At 41.9% G+C, this 19,536-nt stretch overlaps 1 long non-coding RNA gene across 2 annotated transcripts; it reads left to right on the top strand.

The window, feature by feature from the left end:
- The first annotated feature begins 6,300 nt into the window (after nt 1–6,300).
- LOC140065685 (uncharacterized) lies at nt 6,301–10,427 on the top strand. Of its 2 annotated transcripts, none has more exons than XR_011848022.1 (4): nt 6,301–6,510; nt 7,124–7,210; nt 9,574–9,711; nt 9,828–10,427. It is a non-coding gene; the product is annotated as an uncharacterized lncRNA (long non-coding RNA). The 2 variants fall into 2 exon arrangements; XR_011848021.1 differs by having other exon boundaries at nt 6,301–6,803.
- The last annotated feature ends 9,109 nt before the right edge of the window (nt 10,428–19,536 follow it).

Raw genomic sequence — 19,536 nt, 5'->3', positions numbered from 1 at the left:
AAGTAAAACAAGGATAAAGTAACAAACTTACTGTCTTAAAGGGATCATCCCTATGCATTGAACGTGTATGGTATTGCGCTTTAGTAACATACTTATCAATGGAGCTGCAATAACACACAGCCTGTGGATAGGAGTGGTTCTGTAAAACAAACCCTATAATTTAGTTGTACAAATGTTCCTTAAGGCATTTACGAGGAGTTTTCTTGAATCACATGATGATCCAAATTGGCCAACGTCACTACAAATTGGCCATAGTGCACTGGTGAAAGCTGCTTCCCAGGGCAGTGATGTCTTGGCCATCGGACACAGGCAGCACAGTCATATTCAAGGGAATGGAGCTGAGCAGCAATACCGAGCACCACCACTATAAAATGTATGGTGCTGTTCTTGGTGAGCAGTGAAAAAATGTATTAAAAAGGACAGGTTATAAATGTATATATTCCAGAAAACCCATTTCATTATATTTATCTGGCACTTCCCAATATGCTAATTATTAGAGCAGGTCAGCAAGGAATGCTGGTAGATTTTAGCTGTAAAGCCTATAGACCTCTGTCTTTCTCTTTTATGCCAGGCAGCTTTATCGTGCCCGTGCATGTGAAATATTCAGCTGCTAAGATGATTAAACGTTCTGCTTTATCCCTTTACTGAGAGGAAACAGATGTTCCTGAACAAATCTGCTTGGCCAATATTTGCAAAAAAATTTATATAATTCCAGCAAAATGCTTGTAAATTTAATATGCCGAACGCTCCGATCCTTTATCCAAAACAAATGGAGGATAACAAACTGTTTACTGGGGAGACCCTGAATGCATGTTTTATCAATTTAGACTACAATAAAAAAGATCAATCAGAGACTCTTTATAATTATAAAAATATAACTGGAAGATTTCTTAACCATTTCTAATGTTTTTTTTTTTATCTGAAGATGTTTGGATCTTACAAGTCACTTTGGAACACTTTGATTTGGCATCAGTTATATTAGAATATTTGCTGTACTTTTTCATATTTTTCTCATGGCATTGTTAAAGGGCATCTACCACCAGGATGAAGGATTGTAAACCAACATAATGACTTACTGATGTGTGCCCCCTCTGGGAGGAACAACTCTTCTTCTTTTTTTCTTCTTATGCTTTTAAAATTATGCAAATTCCAGGTTCCATATGCTCATTTGCATAATTTTGAATAGCCTTTTTCTTTTAAAACAAGAGCATAAGAAGATTAAGAAGTGCAGGGCAAACCAGTATGTATGGCTTACAATCCTTTATCCTGGTGGTAGATGCCCTTTAAGTGACATTTTGGATGTTAGTTACTTTGGTGACACCTATCTAAAGTATACATGCACGCACCCAACATTTTCCATTTAATTTTTTTACATGTGTTTTACTGCTTTCAGAAGCCTGGGCTTGCTATGGAGTTTACCAGAGCCTGTCTCCAAAAGCTGAAGTACTCTTATCTGTAGATGGATCCCAGAGTCTCTGGGTGCAAGCACAGCCAAAATGATATAGGATGCAAGGAGCCCCTGTTCAAAAAGCAAACAGGGACTCTAACGTATTTCTCTATGATGCAAGAATCCGCCTCCACCGCTTTGTGACTGGTCTGTGGGATTTAGGAGGATTATTTGTTGTATAGCAAGGCAGCTGAATATATAGTGATATACGTGGTGGTAGAGAACACCAATGACAAATTAAGACTGTGCATTATAATACTGCTTTGACTAGTCCTAGTCCAACAGCTACTTTAAAGAAACTGTTAGGGCATATCCTCTCTCTGGATTTTCTGTGTGGATTGTGGTTTTTACCCTCTGCAATGCAGTCTGCAATAAAAACACACAATTCGGTGCCGTTGTTGTCACAGAAGGTCTCCAGTAGATTGGCAAGAGGTGGTGTAAAAATACTATATCTTCCTCTGGTCCTACTGTTACCCTCAGTCTCTGTTGGAATTCAGAGGCTTAGCCGAGACGGCACCTCAACTACTACAGAACTTGCTTCAGCTTTATCCCCAAGGCAGCAGCAGGTTCACACCGTCAGCTCTACATCACCTCTGGGCCTCTGTATATCAACAGAGATGATGGCAGAAACATAATCCTTTGTGATGAAAAACAGGTTTTAAAAATTATGCAGATGAGCCTCAGGGGTTCCAAGCTCCATTGACATCTATAGAGTCTAGAGCCTCTGAGGCTCATTTGCATAATTAGTGAAACATTTTTATTGTAAATACAAGGCCCTGAGAAGCTAAAAGAAAAGCAGAACCTGTCAGAGGGGGCACTGACCAGTATGTCAGTGTGCTTGGTTTACAATTCTTTATCCTGGTGGTAGATTTCCTTTAAAGCTTTTACTTTAATGTTGGTCCCTGAATGCTCTAAGAATCCATATCCTCGCAGAGTGTGGTTAACTGTGTGACTGCTAGAGAATCAAGAGTGCTTGTCTAGTGGGATAACAAGGTGACTGCTTGTGAGGAAAGAGCAGATGTAGATTTGGGTACATGTTGGCCCCCAGAAAGCAATAGATGATAGCAGCATATATTTAATTTACTAATTTTAAGTGTGAAGACTGTCTTTGGTGTGATTTATGCTTAACTTGTGTCCCGAGTGAAAGGTAAGCCCAAGATTAACTGAGTTAAATAAATTAACCCCTTGCAGTCATAATAAAGATCATTGCTGGTTAAATACAAGCTTGGGTTTGACATTGTAAGTTGCAGTTGCTTTAAGTGAAGTCAGAGACAAAAAGAGTTAATTATGAAGTAATTTCAGTAATTTGCCCCCTTCACCTTTACCCTTACACATACATACAAGACTTTTAGATACATTGATGGAATTTAGAATATGTTAGAAGCCTTTTTTCTATGTTGAGGCGTTCTACCTCTGCAATATCTTGACAGATGGGTTTTCATTTTCTCTCCCGGTCCATGCTTCGGATCATCTCATACATTTCTACACTGATTTGTGTTTTTTTTATATCACAATCTTGAGATTTAGATTGAGACAGGTCAGAGGAAAAAGCTTTTAACCTGTAAAAGCAGTCTAGTGGAAATGATTTCTGCTGGAGGTTGCTATAAAGTAACCTCTTTCCATTTGATATCTCAGATTTGATTTCCTTGAGGCTGACAGCTGTATCACAGGTGTTATATTTCACCTCCAGTCCGGAGTAGAAGATGACGAGTAAAATGTTTTGCTAAAAGCTTCTCAATCATTCTGATGTCCTTGTACATGCTGTATATTGTACAAGGAATAGTGCAGTGATATCATGTTGTTGCATAACAGAGAGGTTCATTAGACAAAACCTATTGCCAAAATTTATTGTAAGAGCTACACATACTTACCGTCCATGATTCATTCATCGCCTTCTACTGTATGTGAGAGCGAAGGGTGAATTAAAAGGGTAACATCTGCTTCCCACCTTCTATAGTCATTAACTTACATGTATGTATTGTAAATGACCCATATCTGATTGATGTCATGTTGTAAACATACAAATTTTTTTCAATAGTGCCACCCCTGTTCACAGGTTGTGAATGGTATTGCATTACATCCAAAGGAGTAAGGAAGAGAGGCTAGACCCCATAGCAGAGCTCTGAATGGGGCCCACTTCCCCTTGAAAAAAGTCATACATATCTATACACACGTTTATACAATAACACAAATTTATATACTCATTTACACATTTATATACTTTTGTACAGACACATAAACAATAATACGATTATACATACAGTATATAAAAATCTAATACACACATGCAGAATATACATATCAAATACAGACAAATGAATGTATTCATATGAATACATATACAGTATATACACACCATAGATACACATGTATACAGCATTAACACACCATATACACACATACATATGGTACCATATATAATATCTAATACAGTATATAAACACACACATACAGTATATATAAAGCATACACAAATTCAAAAGAAAAAGTTTCTGAGGCACAGCAGAGTCACAAAGCAACAGTTCCAATGATTCCACAAGTAGAAGGCATCAAGGGGCAAAACAGCGAAGATACTGATCAATATGTATAGATCCTCGGTGGTGCTCAACTTTAAAAAAGGAAGATGCAAATGCACATAGCGAAGAAAAAAGCAGTGGCACTCACCGGTCAGATGAAAAATAAGCCTAGGCTTGAGAATTCGCATAGTTGCACGAAACGTCCCGTCGCCTGCCGTGGTTAGTGTCTTCCCCGCACTGCCACATGGAACAATAAAGTCCACTTATTTTTCATCCGACCGGTGAGTGCCACTGCTTTTTTCTTCACTGTGTGCATACACCATACACAATTTGCAGCACATACATCCGGCTCAGGCGTGCACTGTTATATATTTAATGGTGCACAACTTCCTTTTATTATTTTGTCATGTTGGGTGGCTGGGCCCCCTGAAACTGCAGGTCCTGTAGCAGCTGCTATGGCTGCTACCCCTGTAGTTACGCTTTGGAAAACAACCCTATTCAATTCAGTTGAGTTGCAATATCAGAAACTAGCCACAATCAGATGTGGATCTCTTTAAGACTAACAGAAATTATTTTATTTTTATTCCTTTGGATCCACTCCAAGTCCCTGGTACTGTCAACCTATATGTATTCTCTGTGCCTAGATTAGCATAAGTTATGCTCTTCTGCAGTAACTTGCTGACAAATTCATACCAGAAAGGAACATAGTATAGACAGTGATGGCCAATTAACTTCTAATTATATGTGAGGAGGGGGAGATCTGCTTTAATTGCATGGAAATTTGTGTTTCTTATTTTCTCATAGAAAATTGGTATTTTACTGCTAGAATTAATTATAATATATCCAGCATTGATTCCTGCAGGAATGTGACTCTCATCATCTAAAGGTGACAGGAGCTTATGACGGGAGATGACCTGTTGTCTGCAAATTAAAATTACACTTTAACTATTTTACATACCAACAGAATACAGCTGTGTTGTGGTAAGGAATTATGAGTTACATAAATCTTAGGCTATATTCACACTGCCGTTGCCCGCCCGTACCGCACCGTAGCGGGCAACGGCAGTGTACGGGAAGAGGAGGAGGAGGTGAGCGCAGCTCACCCCCGCCCCTCTCCATAGCAACCTATGGCGCACGGCGCCGTATTACGGGAAAAGATAGGACATGTCCTATCTTTTTCCCGGGTACGGAACGGTACGGTGCCGCACGTGTGCGGCACCGTACCGCTCCCGTAGGGTGCCGTGCGCCCATAGGAGTGTATGGGGGACGTATATTGACGGTATATACGTCGGCCGTATATACGTCCTCCATACGTTCGTGTGAATGTAGCCTTAGGCTTAATGGGGGGTAATTTCAAGGGCTTACCTACCACAAGATTACCTGAGACTAACCCACTGAGATCAAAAAGGGCAATACTGTGGATGAGATTGAAATTGATCCCATTGTATTGTAGTATATTGTATATTTAATAGCAGGGTACAGGGAGAATATATGAGGGACACGGCTTTGTACCTTTCCTTGTGCACTCTTTAGGTGCCGTCTGGGCACTTTTTTTAGGGGTTTTATAGTTTGTGTTGTTGCTGTATACATTTTTTGCTTATTGAATAAAAGTATTTTACTTGATTTTTGGTCACTTTATGCATCATCTTTTCTCTTTCAAGTGTTGCAAGGTTTTCACTAATGGATAGAATCACTTGTGTGCTTACTGTGAGCAGGGGGCAGATTAAGACATGGCCATGGGCCCTGGGCTATGTGAATATTATAGCCCCTACAAGTCAAAAAATAATTTCTTACATATGGTGCTAGAATCAAACTTTTTAGGTAACGGAAGATGTGTCCCCTCTGACTGCTTTCACTATGTGGAGGACCTGCAAAGGTCCTGAAATGGCTCTTGTTTACATCTTTACAGGGACAGATGTACAAGGATTTCATGGGTGGAGGCCCTTCTCAATATCTGGTGGGGGGTTCGGGTGGCCATGGGCTCCCAAGAAGGCTTGAATCCACTACTGACTGTGAAAGCATATAGCCTAGAAGATTCTGTCATCTTTTAGTTATGTTTTTTTTTTAACTTAAAACAGAACTGGAGATACAAACAATTAAAACAAATGCAAGAACTGGATCTTTATCTACGGCTCACTTTCCCAACTATGGGGCAGATTTATCAAGCAGTCTGAAAGTCAGAATATTTCCAGTTGCCCATGGCAACCAATCACAGCTCAGCTTTCATTTCACCAGTGCTCATGAATATTTTAAAGGGGAGCTGTGATTGGTTGCCATGGGCAACTGGAAATATTCTGACTTTCAGACTGCTTGATAAATCTGCCCCTATGTCTTTAACTGCCCGCTTCTCCAGTTCTTTAGCTCATAGAACCACAAGCCAGATGCTACATTGTGGCCCCGCAGTCTGAAAAGCATTAATAAAGGTTGTCTTTTAGAAACGCTAGAATGTGCCAGATGGACCGAACCACTGAGAGCAGCTAGAAGACCGGCGGTGACAACACAATGAGCTTCAGTGAAGTCAACGACAGATAATTTTGTTACCACTGTGTAAGTCTCACAGGGAGAAGAGGAACATGTGTTACTTGTCAAACTAGAAGATAGAAGAAAGCACAAATGTCTGTACCTCCATCATTCTAAATAATTGGAATAGACTGAGGAATAGTTCCTAACACAGAGCCAAGCTTACAGTGTGGATGATACAATATCGGAGGAATGCATTGTATACAATTCTTTTATATACTGTCATCAAAAATTATATTTATTGGTCAAGTAACAGTAACATGAAGAAGGAGAGATGAAGGAAATACTATTTAGTATTTCTTCCCGGCCAGTGAGTTATGGTAAACTCTACTATGATATTATGGTAACCAGAATTTATCTTCCAGATGGCAATGTTGTTGCATGGACCTGCATGTGTCAGATGTTAAGGGACCCCTTAAATATGTCATGTGTGCGCTGGGGTCCATTTTGCTTAATGGGGGGATCAGTCAGGATGGAGGTCATGTATAACATGACCTAACAAGCAAAGTTACGATTACCTAGCTTGGATCTATGAGTAAGTGTGCAGGTGTATCATGCTTGGTTTTGATGGTATATTTTCTTTAAGGAACCTTCCAATGCTAATTCATCCTCTAACTTTTCTCATTTATATCACTAAAAGCAACAGATACAGACCCTACTTTTCGACAATGGACCTCTTGATGCTGGCAACTTACTGACCTTTACTCCTAGGCTGCAGTAATCAACTGTAAGTTACCATATTTGTCTGCAATGAAGCTTTATTGTTAATTTTCTTTCCCAGGATAACTCGAAACTTTGCATATACAATTGTCCAAGGGAGAAATATAAATTTTGTCTGGAGAGACACTTGCACAGTACAGTATACTTGTTGCAACTTACATACAAATTTTACTTAAAGGGGTTTGCCCATGAAAGAAAGCTCTCAAATTATAATCCCCTAGTGATGTTTACACAGTAAAGATCATTTTTAACCCCCATATTTTACAATTTTACTCAGTTTAATTGTTGTTTAGCTCCTATCACCGTGTATTGTTCCAGTAAGTAGACACATTGGGGCTTTACTAAGAGTCCCGCAGATCTTACTTTCGTCAGCTTTTAGAAATTTTGGGATTTGCACAGCTGTGACAGCTATTTAGAGGGGGATTGTGTTGATCGGATTTTGGCGAATCGCGCTGACTTTCATGCGACAGAAATCAGACTGAGCACGGGATTTAACTTTAAAATTGTGTCGCAAGACATGCACTTACATACACCGGGCAGAAGAAGGTGAACTCCGGCGGACCTGATCGGGGAAGTGACAGATGCAGGAAAACAGGCGCACAATCTGTTAATCACGGCAAAGTTCATTCTTGCCGGACAACACACAGCGGGGATCGCGATGGACCGGGTAAGTAAATGTGCCACATTATGATCCATCTAGTGCTGCGAGATGCTGTGTGCTGACAATGTGCTTAGATTATCAGGTTTAGCTACGCTTTTATTTAGCTTATAAATATACTACTAGTATCTGACACAGAAAAAGAGAGCTGAGACAGATCAGAGATGAGAGATGATGAGATCCAAGAGATGGATAAAAGAAATTCTCAGCTCTGCTTCCTCACCTATAACACAGAGTCAGCTCTGCTATATGCCTCCCTTCCCTGGATAAAGACCTTACCTGTTTGCAGCTAGTAGAGTAAGTCTCTGCACACTGCTTGCTGGCAGGAAGTGCCTGTGTCTGAGCTAGTCTTGTAACCTAGGGGGGAGGGGCAAGAGGCAGAGAGTACTGCAGTGTGCAGACAAGAGAAGTTATTCATGAGAAGAATCCGACCATAGTCAGAAGATTTATGGTCGGATCTAGGGGCAACCAAAATTGTAAACACTAGGACTGATAGAGACAGGATGGAATTATATCTGTGAAATGCTGTATTAATAATGGTAAATTATTTTTGTTATGTTGTTTCTTATTTTGTTTGTTGTTTTGTGTTATTTTTGTTACCCTGAGTATATTTAAGAATCTTGTCTTCATTGAAATACCCCTTTAAGAACAAACCTAAATAACATATCTTGTTTATAACCCTGTATATTAAAGGGGTATTCCCACAAACTACAGTTAGGGCCTAACTTGCTGATCAGTGGGGGTTTCAGTGCTGAGACCCCCACAGATCGCAAAAAATGAGGGGACCCCTCATCGCTCAGTCAGGCTAATGGAGCAGACGGCCGGGCATGAGAGCTGAAACCCCTAATTATCAACAAATTAGGCCTAACTTTAGTTTGTAGGAAAACCCCCTTTAACTAATCATAAATCACAGTTATACAAATAATTTTGACTAAATTGCCAAAATACTTAAAATTTCTTTAAAGCTTTCTCCACTAGTCATTATTAAATTTATTTGACTCTTTATTCCATGCCCTTATAAGAATAAGGTGATAAATTGCAGTTTGGTTTCCCCTGAAGTAGTGAGATAATGGGGTGTGCTTGCAGCCTATTGAGTTTTCCATGGCCCTTGTACTATTTAGATGTATCGTCAGTCGATGGAGCGCCCCCCACCCCACCCTCCTGTCCTCGCTCTATCTCAGTGATGGCAAACCTTTTAGAGGCCGAGTGCCCAAACTACAACAAAGACCCGCTTATTTATCGCAAAGTGCCAACACAGAAATGTAATTTGTGATTTATACTCCCTTCTCTGTCACAGTTTTCATTGATACCAGCACTCTGAGGACACCAATAAAGCAGAATATAGTCCCAGGTAGAGCTGTCACTTTAATATAGCTCTGTGCACAGCAAGTCCTGGGCTGTCTGGGACTGCAGGAAGATACCTGGAGTCATCTCTGGTGATGGCCTGAGTGCCCACAGAAAGGGCTCTGAGTGCCACCTCTGGCACCAGTGCCATAGGTTAGCCATCACTGCTCTATCTCATTTAACTCTTAATGGGCCATACATCATCCTTGTTCTATTCTGTCTGCAATAACTAAAAATGAAATATTTGTTTTGTGCTGCTGCGAATGTGAACATGAACAACATGTGCTTCTCTCAGAGGGACAATTGGTCCTCTGCTCACAGCTGTTGTTTTTGTCCTGATGTTTGTTCTGTTTTACATTGTATCGCAGGAGTATCTACTGGGTATTTCACGCTCTGGTCAGAAGATGAAATGTGAGAATTGAAAAAGTATGTGGAAAATCTGCAGATTCATATTAAAGTGCAACTCCAGGCTGTGTTCACAGTGACGTCTGTGGTATAATTCCCAGGTTCTTAAAATATTCCTAAATTCTGTGTTAAAATATTCAAAAGTTGTTTTGCCTAAATTTTAATCTATAAAAACAGGTGCCTTTTTTCAGATCTGAATTTAATTTTTTGATTCTAGGGTTTTTCTGTTCGGTTTTCCGTACATGGTTATCTTCCCTAAGCTGCGGAGAGAATCTGTTTGGAGTTTGATAGTATAAAGCTTCAGACAGTATTAGGTATTTCCCTGGTGATTGTTTTAGCAAAGTGTCGCAGGAACAGACCAACGTGATGCCTCAGGTAAGACTGTTGTATAACCATCAGGCTTGTTTCCTCACTCTGTAACCACCAGGCCTGTTAAATCCAAAAATGGTGCAAACGATCTACGCATTTTGACGCTATGATCATGACTAAGACGCATAGCATCCAAACAAGCGACCGTTTGCACATTGAGTTTATACTGTTCCTCAGCTGCTAATAAAGAAGACTGCTTTTACATTTACCCTAGTGGCGTCTCGTGAGTTCTGAGTACTTTTCACTTGTTCCATTTTTGGATTCTATGGCTGTCTTTTCAACTACATGCACCGGGGCTGATACCAGAGGACCGTGAACTTCAGTTGTTTGGGCGAGCTGAATTCCCTCCTAACAGGTGTTACACTATTTTTATTGCACCATGCCTGTTACCTCCTTGTGGATAAAGTTCTATAGTTCTCCAACACCAAAGTCCAATAAAATCCTTTATACTCTAAATAATGTGATTTTTACAGCCTTACTCAATCAAGTGCACAGTGAAAAATATATGAAAGGGCCCAATGGACTCTGTTCTCCCACCCTGCTGACAGGTTGTGTACCGCTGACTCAGATAATGGGACATTTTAGTATAATCTCGGTAAAGAGTTTTATGGAATAGATGCTTTGCTATTGCTATCTCAACACTGTAAAATGAGGCTATTTGTATGTAGTCTCTGTAAGCTCTGCTGTTTGCAGGTATATTTATACCAGTCTCTTTATCAGCAAAGCTCAGGCTCAAGATTGAGGCAGTGACTTATTCATCTCTCTGATGGTAGCTGTATCATACTGAGTGAGTGTATAGCCGCCTTAAATCTCCGGCCCACTACACTGCCTTGTACCACCAGCTCCTGGATTACTAAACTCCATATCTATTACATCCACATCTTCTGCTCCGCTATGTGTTCAGCTCAAGGAGATAAATCTCGCAGAAACATTCAAATTGCTCTATTACAAATTTTTTATTACAAGTGAACGAAACAGCTACTGAAAGAGATAGTTACTGCGCGGAGGTTTACAGTTCTCCAGGGTACATGTTCCTGGTGATACTTTTGAGAGAAAAGTAATATATGATAAAAATTGGAACATGAAAAAATAAACAATAGTCAGAAATTTTGTTTCTCAGCTCCAGCATGAGTTGTCTAATATATGTTTAATTGTGATGACCTTATCTTACTTTGGGTCACAGACCGCTGATCAGTGGGGAGTGGGTCCCCAGCAAACACACCAAGAAGTGCAGATAATAACCACAGACTTTTCATTGTCTACCATGTATACATACAGATGTGTAATTGTGGCTGTGGTTGGTCATGAAGTGATGACGCAGAGGTTCATGTCGGCTTCTTAAATCAGTTAGATACACGTGGCGTTTTTGTTGCGTTTTATTCATTCCGTTTTTGCATCCTTGAAAAACGCATCATATTTACATATTGGCTTTTTCAATGGGTTTTAGGTTAAAATGTTTAAATTGGCGTTTTTTCCCCTGCTTTTGTTTGTCTGCGCTTTTTGAGGTGCGTTTTCATTGCATTTTCCAAAGCTGTTGGGTTTTTGAAAACGCATGCATTTGTGGTCTGTGTTTTTAAAAAGCATGAGATTGCATGCACAAACAGCAGGGAGGAGATCACTACATTTTTACAAATTCCAAGAGACACAGCTGCTGGCAATTAACGCACATGAAGCATTGCATTTTTAAAAACACAAATGCAAGCAAACATTTGAAAATTTGTGCATAAAAATGCATGCGTTTTCACCTCATTCGAAATTGCAGCAGAAACGCAACAAAAACGCCACATGTTATATATATATATATATACACGTTTCATAGTTATACCCTTTCCACACGACAGGAGCTAGCAATCTGATCGTTGAGGGTCCAGGTGCTGGGACCACCACTGATCACTAGTACAGACTCCCAAAAATCAGTATAAGATGGGTCCCATTATTACTAATAGATGGAGTGTCTGGTTAATCATACTTACTATTGCTCCATTCAATTGGACGGGAGTGCTGAAGTTACTGAGCACAGCGCTCAGCGATCTCTGGCATTTTCATTCAGTCTATGTGAATGCCAGAGATCGCTGAGAGCTGTGCTCGCCAGTTTCAGATCCTTTTATAGAGTTGAAGGATAGATACTGACTAGAGATGAGCGAGCACTAAAATGCTCGAGTGCTCGTTATTCGAGACGAACTTTTCCTGATGCTGGAGTGCGCGTCTCGAATAACGAACCCCATTGAAGTCAATGGGAGACTCGAGCATTTTTCAAAGGGACCATGGTTCGGGAATAAAATGTGTTATTTAATTGAAAAAGAATGTCTTCTCATAAGTTAGCAGATGTATGCAAACATCTGCAATCTATTCTTCACTGTTCCGCGCGTATATTATCTCCCGACAAGTTAGCAGATGTGAAGAACAGTGAAGAATAGAATAAAAACAGTGAACACAGGATCATTTAAGTGAAAAACACAGTCAAGAATAGATTGCAGATGTTCGGCACATCTGCTTACTTGTCGGGATCCGTGCTGCCCCTCCCCGAGTGTCTCCGTGCTGCCCCTCCCCGAGTGTCTCCGTGCTGCCCCTCCCCGAGTGTCTCCGTGCTGCCCCTCCCCGAGTGTCTCCGTGCTGCCCCTCCCCGAGTGTCTCCGTGCTGCCCCTCCCCGAGTGTCTCCGTGCTGCCCCTCCCCGAGTGTCTCCGCGCTGCCCCGAGTGTCTCCGCGCTGGCCCAGCCCCGATGTATCCGCGCTGCCCCAGCCCCGATGTATCCGCGCTGCCCCAGCCCCGATGTATCCGCGCTGCCCCAGCCCCGATGTATCCGCGCTGCCCGTTCCCCCGATGTCTCCGTTCTGCCCGTTCCCCCGATGTCTCCATGGTGCTGCTCCCCCGATGTCTCCATGGTGCTGCTCCCCCAATGTCTCTGTGCTGCTCCCCGGTGTCTCTGTGCTGCTCCCCGGTGTCTCTGTGCTGCTCCCCGGTGTCTCTGTGCTGCTCCCCGGTGTCTCTGTGCTGCTCCCTGGTGTCTCTGTGCTGCTCCCCGTGTTCTTCAATGTGTTCTTCACACATATATATTGTTCTTCACATACTATTTTGTTCCGCGCGTATCTTCCGACAAGTAAGCAGATGTGCCGAACATCTGTAATCTATTCTTCACTGTATTCTTCACTGTGTTTTTCACTTAGATGATCCTGTGTTCACTGTGTTCACTGTTTTTATTCTATTCTTCATTGTTCTTCACTGTGTATTTTTAATTAAATGCTCGATCTCGAGCAGGGGAAATACTCGTCCCAGCAACGAGCCGTTTCGAGTACCTTAATACTCGAACGAGCATCAAGCTCGGACGAGTATACTCGCTCATCTCTAATACCGACCTACCGATCCATCAATTAGTAAAGTGGGACTAACAATCTATTGTCATGTGGTGGTCCCTGGAGTCAGACCCTTGCCAATCAGAGTGTATTCCGCTATCCCGTGGATAGGAAATAACAGTCAAACTTGCTACAAACCCTTTAGTAGGCACCACATGCTATAAACTGTAAAGTGTAAAAGTAACTAAAGGGGTTTTCCAGGATTTTAGAAACATTATTGTTTTCCTCTAATAACAGGGCCATACTCCAGGATACTTATTGCATTGTAGTTCTGTCCTATTCATTATAATGAAGCTGTGGTACCACACAAAACCAACTGACAGGGTGTAACCACAATTTTTTTCACCCTGGAAAGCCCCTTAATTACTACAATGACCTTTTTTCCTTGAGACATGGACTTTACCGTGATTCTAGTGCATGACAATCGTTTGGAAATGTAATTTTCTTAACTGGAAGATGACGTCATGGGGTTGCGGTTGCTATAGTTATATTCCATTGTTTCTCAATTTCCTCTGCAGGGAGTCCTATAAGTGTCTCCTGGTATATTCAGCTATAAGTGACTCCTGGAAATCATTCACGGCCCAGGTGCTTCCAAGGCCTGACTCGTGCCAGATCCACGAATCCCCCTAGAACGCAGTAATCCATTTACTTCTAGTGTAATTGTCTCCATACTCTGTGATCTACGATACATTGTGCAGCATTTAATCCGCGCTCCGCTTTCATCTTGTCCCATTTTATAAAATCATCATTAAATGTATAGTCAGTGACCGCTGCACCCGAGCCGGGAATATTTGCATGGCTGAAATACTTCATGGCAATTTATTACTTCCAGTTTCTCAGACTTCTCTTTTTTTTAGATACAGTCTTAAGCGCAGTGGAAAATCTCTGTCTTGTAGCTTTTTTAGCACATGATTCATAATTTAATATAGGTCCCATAGGTATTGACTTGGGAAACCAGGAGACCAGGAGAAAGGATGAGGCAATATTACTCTGGTAATTTAAAAGCATTTAAAAAAACTAAGCAGAAGTACCATAAAGAATTGGTGAAAGCTACAATCTGACAAGAATATCTCTGCTAAACTATTATTTATTATTATCATTATTATAGGACTCCCCTTCCCCAATATTTGAACTTCCCTTGTGACCTGTAGAGTTTTCAATTATTAAAGCAGTTGGTGCTCAAGCTGTGGTTCCAACTTGAGGCTGATTTCAGACAAATGTCAAAACCGCCGTATGTTACCCTTACCGTACCGTTGAGGGACAGGTAGCATACGGCCCCATACACTTCAGTGGGCGGTATATCCATCCATTTAATTTCCCACCGTGCTGTTGATTTCAATCTACTACTGTATATACTCAGGTATAAGCAGACCCAAGTATAAGCCTAGGTACCTAATTTTAACACAAAAAACTTAAAAAAAAAAGAAAAAAAAGAAAAAAAAGAAAAATTGACTCGAGTATAAGCCGAGGATAGGAAATGCATTGGTAACAGCCTTCCCCCAGTATACATTTAGCCAGTGCATGCTCCCCAGTATACAGACTGCAGTCCCTGCCCCCCGAATAAATAATATGCAGCCCCTGCCCACCAGTTTATAGCCTGCAGCCCCTGCCCACCAGTTTATAGCCTGCAGCCCCTGCCCCCCAGTATACAGCCAGCAGCCCCTGCTCCCCAGTATATAGCCAGCAGCCCCTGCCCCACAGTATACAACCAGCAGCCCCTGCACCCCAGTATGCACCCAGCAGGCCCCTTGCCCTAGTATACAGCCAACAGCCCCTTGTCCCCTGTATACTGCCTGCAGCCCCTGTCCCTAGTATACAGCCTCCAGCCCCCTGTCCCTAGTTTACAGCCTGCAGCCCCCAGTATACAGCCCCTCACAAGGAATGCCAAGCCTATCAGAAATGCTCGCTGATGTTCTAGTGTGTACGCCGCCCTCGAGCGTCGTCACAGCTCGAGCGTCGGCACCGATGGAGAGAGGGAGCCGGAACATCGATGGACAGAAGAGGACCTTCCGAGGGGGCGTCGGAAGGTGAGTACACTGTTTTTTTTTTTTTTTTAAATGTGCTATTTTCCGTTATGGTGTTTTAGGGCAGGAATAATCTTTTTTATATTTTGATAGAACGGACATTTTAGGATGCGGCACTACCTAACATATTTATGATTTTTACAGCTTATTTATTTTTATATGTGTTCTAGGGAAAAGGTGGTGATTTAAACCTTTACTTTACAGTAATAAAAATAATTATTTATTTATATAGCGTACACAGATTACGCAGCACTGCACAAAGCATGTCAAATTGGTCCCTGTCCCCCATGGGGCTCACAATCTAAACGACCTAACAGTTTGGAGTGTGGGAGGAAACTGGAGTACCCGGAGGAAATCCACGCAAATACGGAGAGAACATACAAACTCTTTGCAGATGTTGACCTGGGTGGGATTCGAACCCAGGACCCCAGCGCTAAAAGGCAGAAGTGCTACCCATCAGCCACTGTGCCACCCTGTATTTTTTAAATATTTTTTTACATTTTTTTTTACTATTATTTAAAACCCTCTATGGTACTTTAACCCTGCAGGGTCTGATTGCTCATACTATATACTGCAATACTAATCTATTGCAGTATGTAGCAATATTACTGCTGATCTCTAATAGTGTGTAACTTATAGGCTATTGGAGATCATTATACATGGCAAACCTACAAGTCTCTATGAGACTGTAGGCGCCATCACAACCGATCGCCACCCTCCGATGAAGTCACGGGGGTCAGCGATCGGCAATCCAAGATGACGGTGTCCATCTGCAACACTGTCAGGTGCTGTGGTGTCAGGTTCGACAGGTTAACTGCCGCAATGAGTGTCAGCACCATCAATGTCCACATGATAGCATAGGAGTCATACAGTCAGACGGTATTTTAAGAGGATATAAGCTCAAGCTGCTCCAATTGAGGCATTACAAAATACAGTTTGGCTTTATATTGTAACAATTCCTTTTAAGGGTTAGTTTATTTTTTTAACTCAGTAACCACTGTTTAGGGACATTTCTGAATAAAGGTTCCGGTACTTGCTTGATGCAATATCAAATGTATTTTTTTTTTTATTGCAGCAATCTAAAAAAATCACGTAGCAGCTTCAGTTTTGCAACGATTCTGAAGCACGGATGTGCAAATACATACTGAGCTCATAGCTGTTAACCCAACTCTTATCTCTTCTTGTCTTCCGGCGGCACATGTGTTTGATAAAGGCTGCCATTGAAGCAGAAACGTTACACAATTTTGTACATTGCCATAATAATAATTTTCACATTTGATATTTCATCAAGCTGGACCTTTATTCAGAACTTATAATAGGAACCCATCCAGTGCACCCAATTCAAAAATATGGGGTGCGATTACAGGACTTTTTTCTGATACTGTTTATGGATAGGCAGAACTGAAGATGGATTAATAGATGCAATAGTGCCAGGACTTCCATCTCAGACTGGAGGCAGCCAAACAATATCTTTACCTAAATATACACTCCAGCTGACCTTACGCTTACTGACGTCAGTAGAAGTCTATTTCTAAACTAGTGAGTCCTAGTCTCACTGTAATGTGACAAATGGGAAATAAGACAAGACTCCGCACATAGGTGCCAAAACCTCTGTGTTTATATCCAGTTGATAATGGAAGTTTAAATATAAAAAATTGTAATAGGAAGTGGAAGGGTTACAGTGATACGACTCTGACTTCCTCAGTAGCTTCAGTGAGGACTTGACTTCCCATTTTTTATGCTTTGGAGCCCTGCAGGGACATAGAGTTTTAATTTGACAGTATATCGTCTCTAGATTGAAGCAGCTTCTCTTGGAAATGTGCATAACAAGAAATGTATGGAAGTGTTTTTCTACTGTCAGGCCAGGCAGCAGACAAAAGCTCTCAAAATTAATAGGGCCATATCCTTCCCCCTGCACAATAAATAAGAGAGGAGCTGCTGATCGGAGGACAAAACCCTGAAGCTTTCTGATATATTTTTGTTTTAGATTTTCACTATTACAATGTCTAAGGCCAAAGGCATTTAAAGGTGAAATAAATCTTTGACTGACAGAAAACAATAATAGATTAAAAATATCCACTTCTCTCCCAGATAGCAAACCATTTCTACTTCTATCTATCTATCCATTTCTATCAATGTATCTATCTATCTATGATTGTCTACTATAGTGATCAGCTCTAAAATGTTCACTAAAATGTTCAGTTCGCAGCTCCAAATTAAACCAATAATCTGTCTAAATACAGAGGAAGAAACAATCCATATATATATATATATATATATATATATATATATATAATGGTAAATCTCACCTGCGGAGTTTAGTAACATGTAGCAACATGCTTTTTTGGTCCTAGCCTTTTCTTGGGGTCTGGAGGCAGCCGGGGCCCAGAATACCGGAATGGCTGGCGGTCGTGGCCTAGGGCGCGGTGATATCACGGTGCTTGGTATGTGGACCGATGGGCTGACCTACAGCTGGCAGATCTCCAGCAGGTGGTGTGTGCAAGAAATATGGAGGGAGAGGCTGAAGTACTTGTTTCTCCCTGGGGCAACCCCTGAGTATCTGTAAGATGAGTCCCTGGGTAATGGATGGGGAGCCCATGGTGGTAGACAGCCATATCCAGGGATCAGACGGAGGCAACGTTGTGCAAATTAACTTATGGTTCTTTATTGAACAGCAGGCAACTGGCCTAAAAGGTTCTGGTACTGGTGGTGGAGAGTGGTCCTCAGGAATAAAGCACCAGCCTGGTAGTAGTTGCAGGCTGGGATAGTTGAGGTGGAGCTGTGTCCAGACAGTGGAAGCTGCAGCTCTGGCTCCTGACTCAGTTCCTGGGATTGGTTTCTGTGACAGCACTAGAGGTGTGCTACACACTGTGGCAGATTTACTTACCCGGTCCGTTCGCGATCCAGCGGCGCGTTCTCTGCGCTGGATTCGGGTCCGGCCGGGATTCATCAAGGTAGTTCCTCCGACGTCCACCAGGTGGCGCTGCTGTGCCGAAGTTCCCTGAAATGCACTGAAGTTCACGATCCTATCCTGGATGAAGGTGAGTGCAAGCTCCGCGACACAATTTCCTTTTTTAAATGCGGCGTTTTTTCCGAACCCGTCGGGTTTTCGTTCGGCCACGGCCCCTGATTTCCGTCGCGTGCATGCAGGTGCCGATGCGCCACAATCCGATCGCGTGCGCCAAAATCCCGGGGCAATTCAGGTACAATCGCCGCAAATCGGAAATATTCTGGTAACGCGGCGGGAAAACGCGAATCGGGCCCTTAGTAAATGACCCCCACTGACTCTCTATTTACTCTGATCTGACTCTCTGCTCTGTAGAAAGACCAGCTAAGACTGGACTAAGACCAGGGATTTATACCCCCCTCCCCGGTCAGGTGATAGCACCTCTTCAATCACACTCCAGTTTACAATACAGCCACATAATTGGATAACAACTTACGACCATTTTACTATTGCCTTCGCAGGTAAAGACTACAGCTGCTATTACATAATCTCTCAGTGCTAGAAACTTACCAGAGGGTTCATGACTCCCTCTGACAGCTCCTAACCTGGAGAGGGCACTATTTGCAGAGGTATTGCACTAGACAGTGGTGATATGCCACTCACATTCCCTCCCACTTATCCCAGACGGCCAGTGACATCAGCCGGCTGTTTGCAAAACTTGCGCATGCACTAGAAGTCTCATCTGGGAGTTTTGCAGACAGCCGGCTGATGTCACTGGCCGTCTGGGATAAGTGGGAGGGAATGAAGATGGTATATAGAGTAGGAGGACACACGCAAATTCCATGAGGCGCTTGGGTAACGTCAGCCAGAGCACTTATTTTTTCGAAATAATGATGCCCTGGAATTAATGAAAAATAGTGCTTTCCTCTATTAGAGGTAACTAGCACGCCTGTGAGGACAGTCTACCATCAGTAATCTGGTGCAAGATGTCCTGTAAAGATAAAAATCTCATCTTTCAGAGAGAGAGAACTGGAGATACAGGTATGTTAAATAAATAGAATCACAAGCCTTTGAAAGATGAAATTCTTATCTTTAAAATAACATCACTACCATGTTTCTAGGTACTATAGAACTCCTGATAGGAGCATTTAACATAAGGTGCCCCCTCTAGCCTCCTAACTTGACTCATCTCAGGCAAAATATGACTTGTCTCGGCTCATATTTATATGATTT

The sequence above is a fragment of the Engystomops pustulosus genome, chromosome 6 (genome assembly GCF_040894005.1).
Source record: "Engystomops pustulosus chromosome 6, aEngPut4.maternal, whole genome shotgun sequence".
Classification (NCBI taxonomy): Eukaryota; Metazoa; Chordata; class Amphibia; order Anura; family Leptodactylidae; genus Engystomops; species Engystomops pustulosus.
This window is presented reverse-complemented; position numbering and strand designations above follow the sequence as displayed.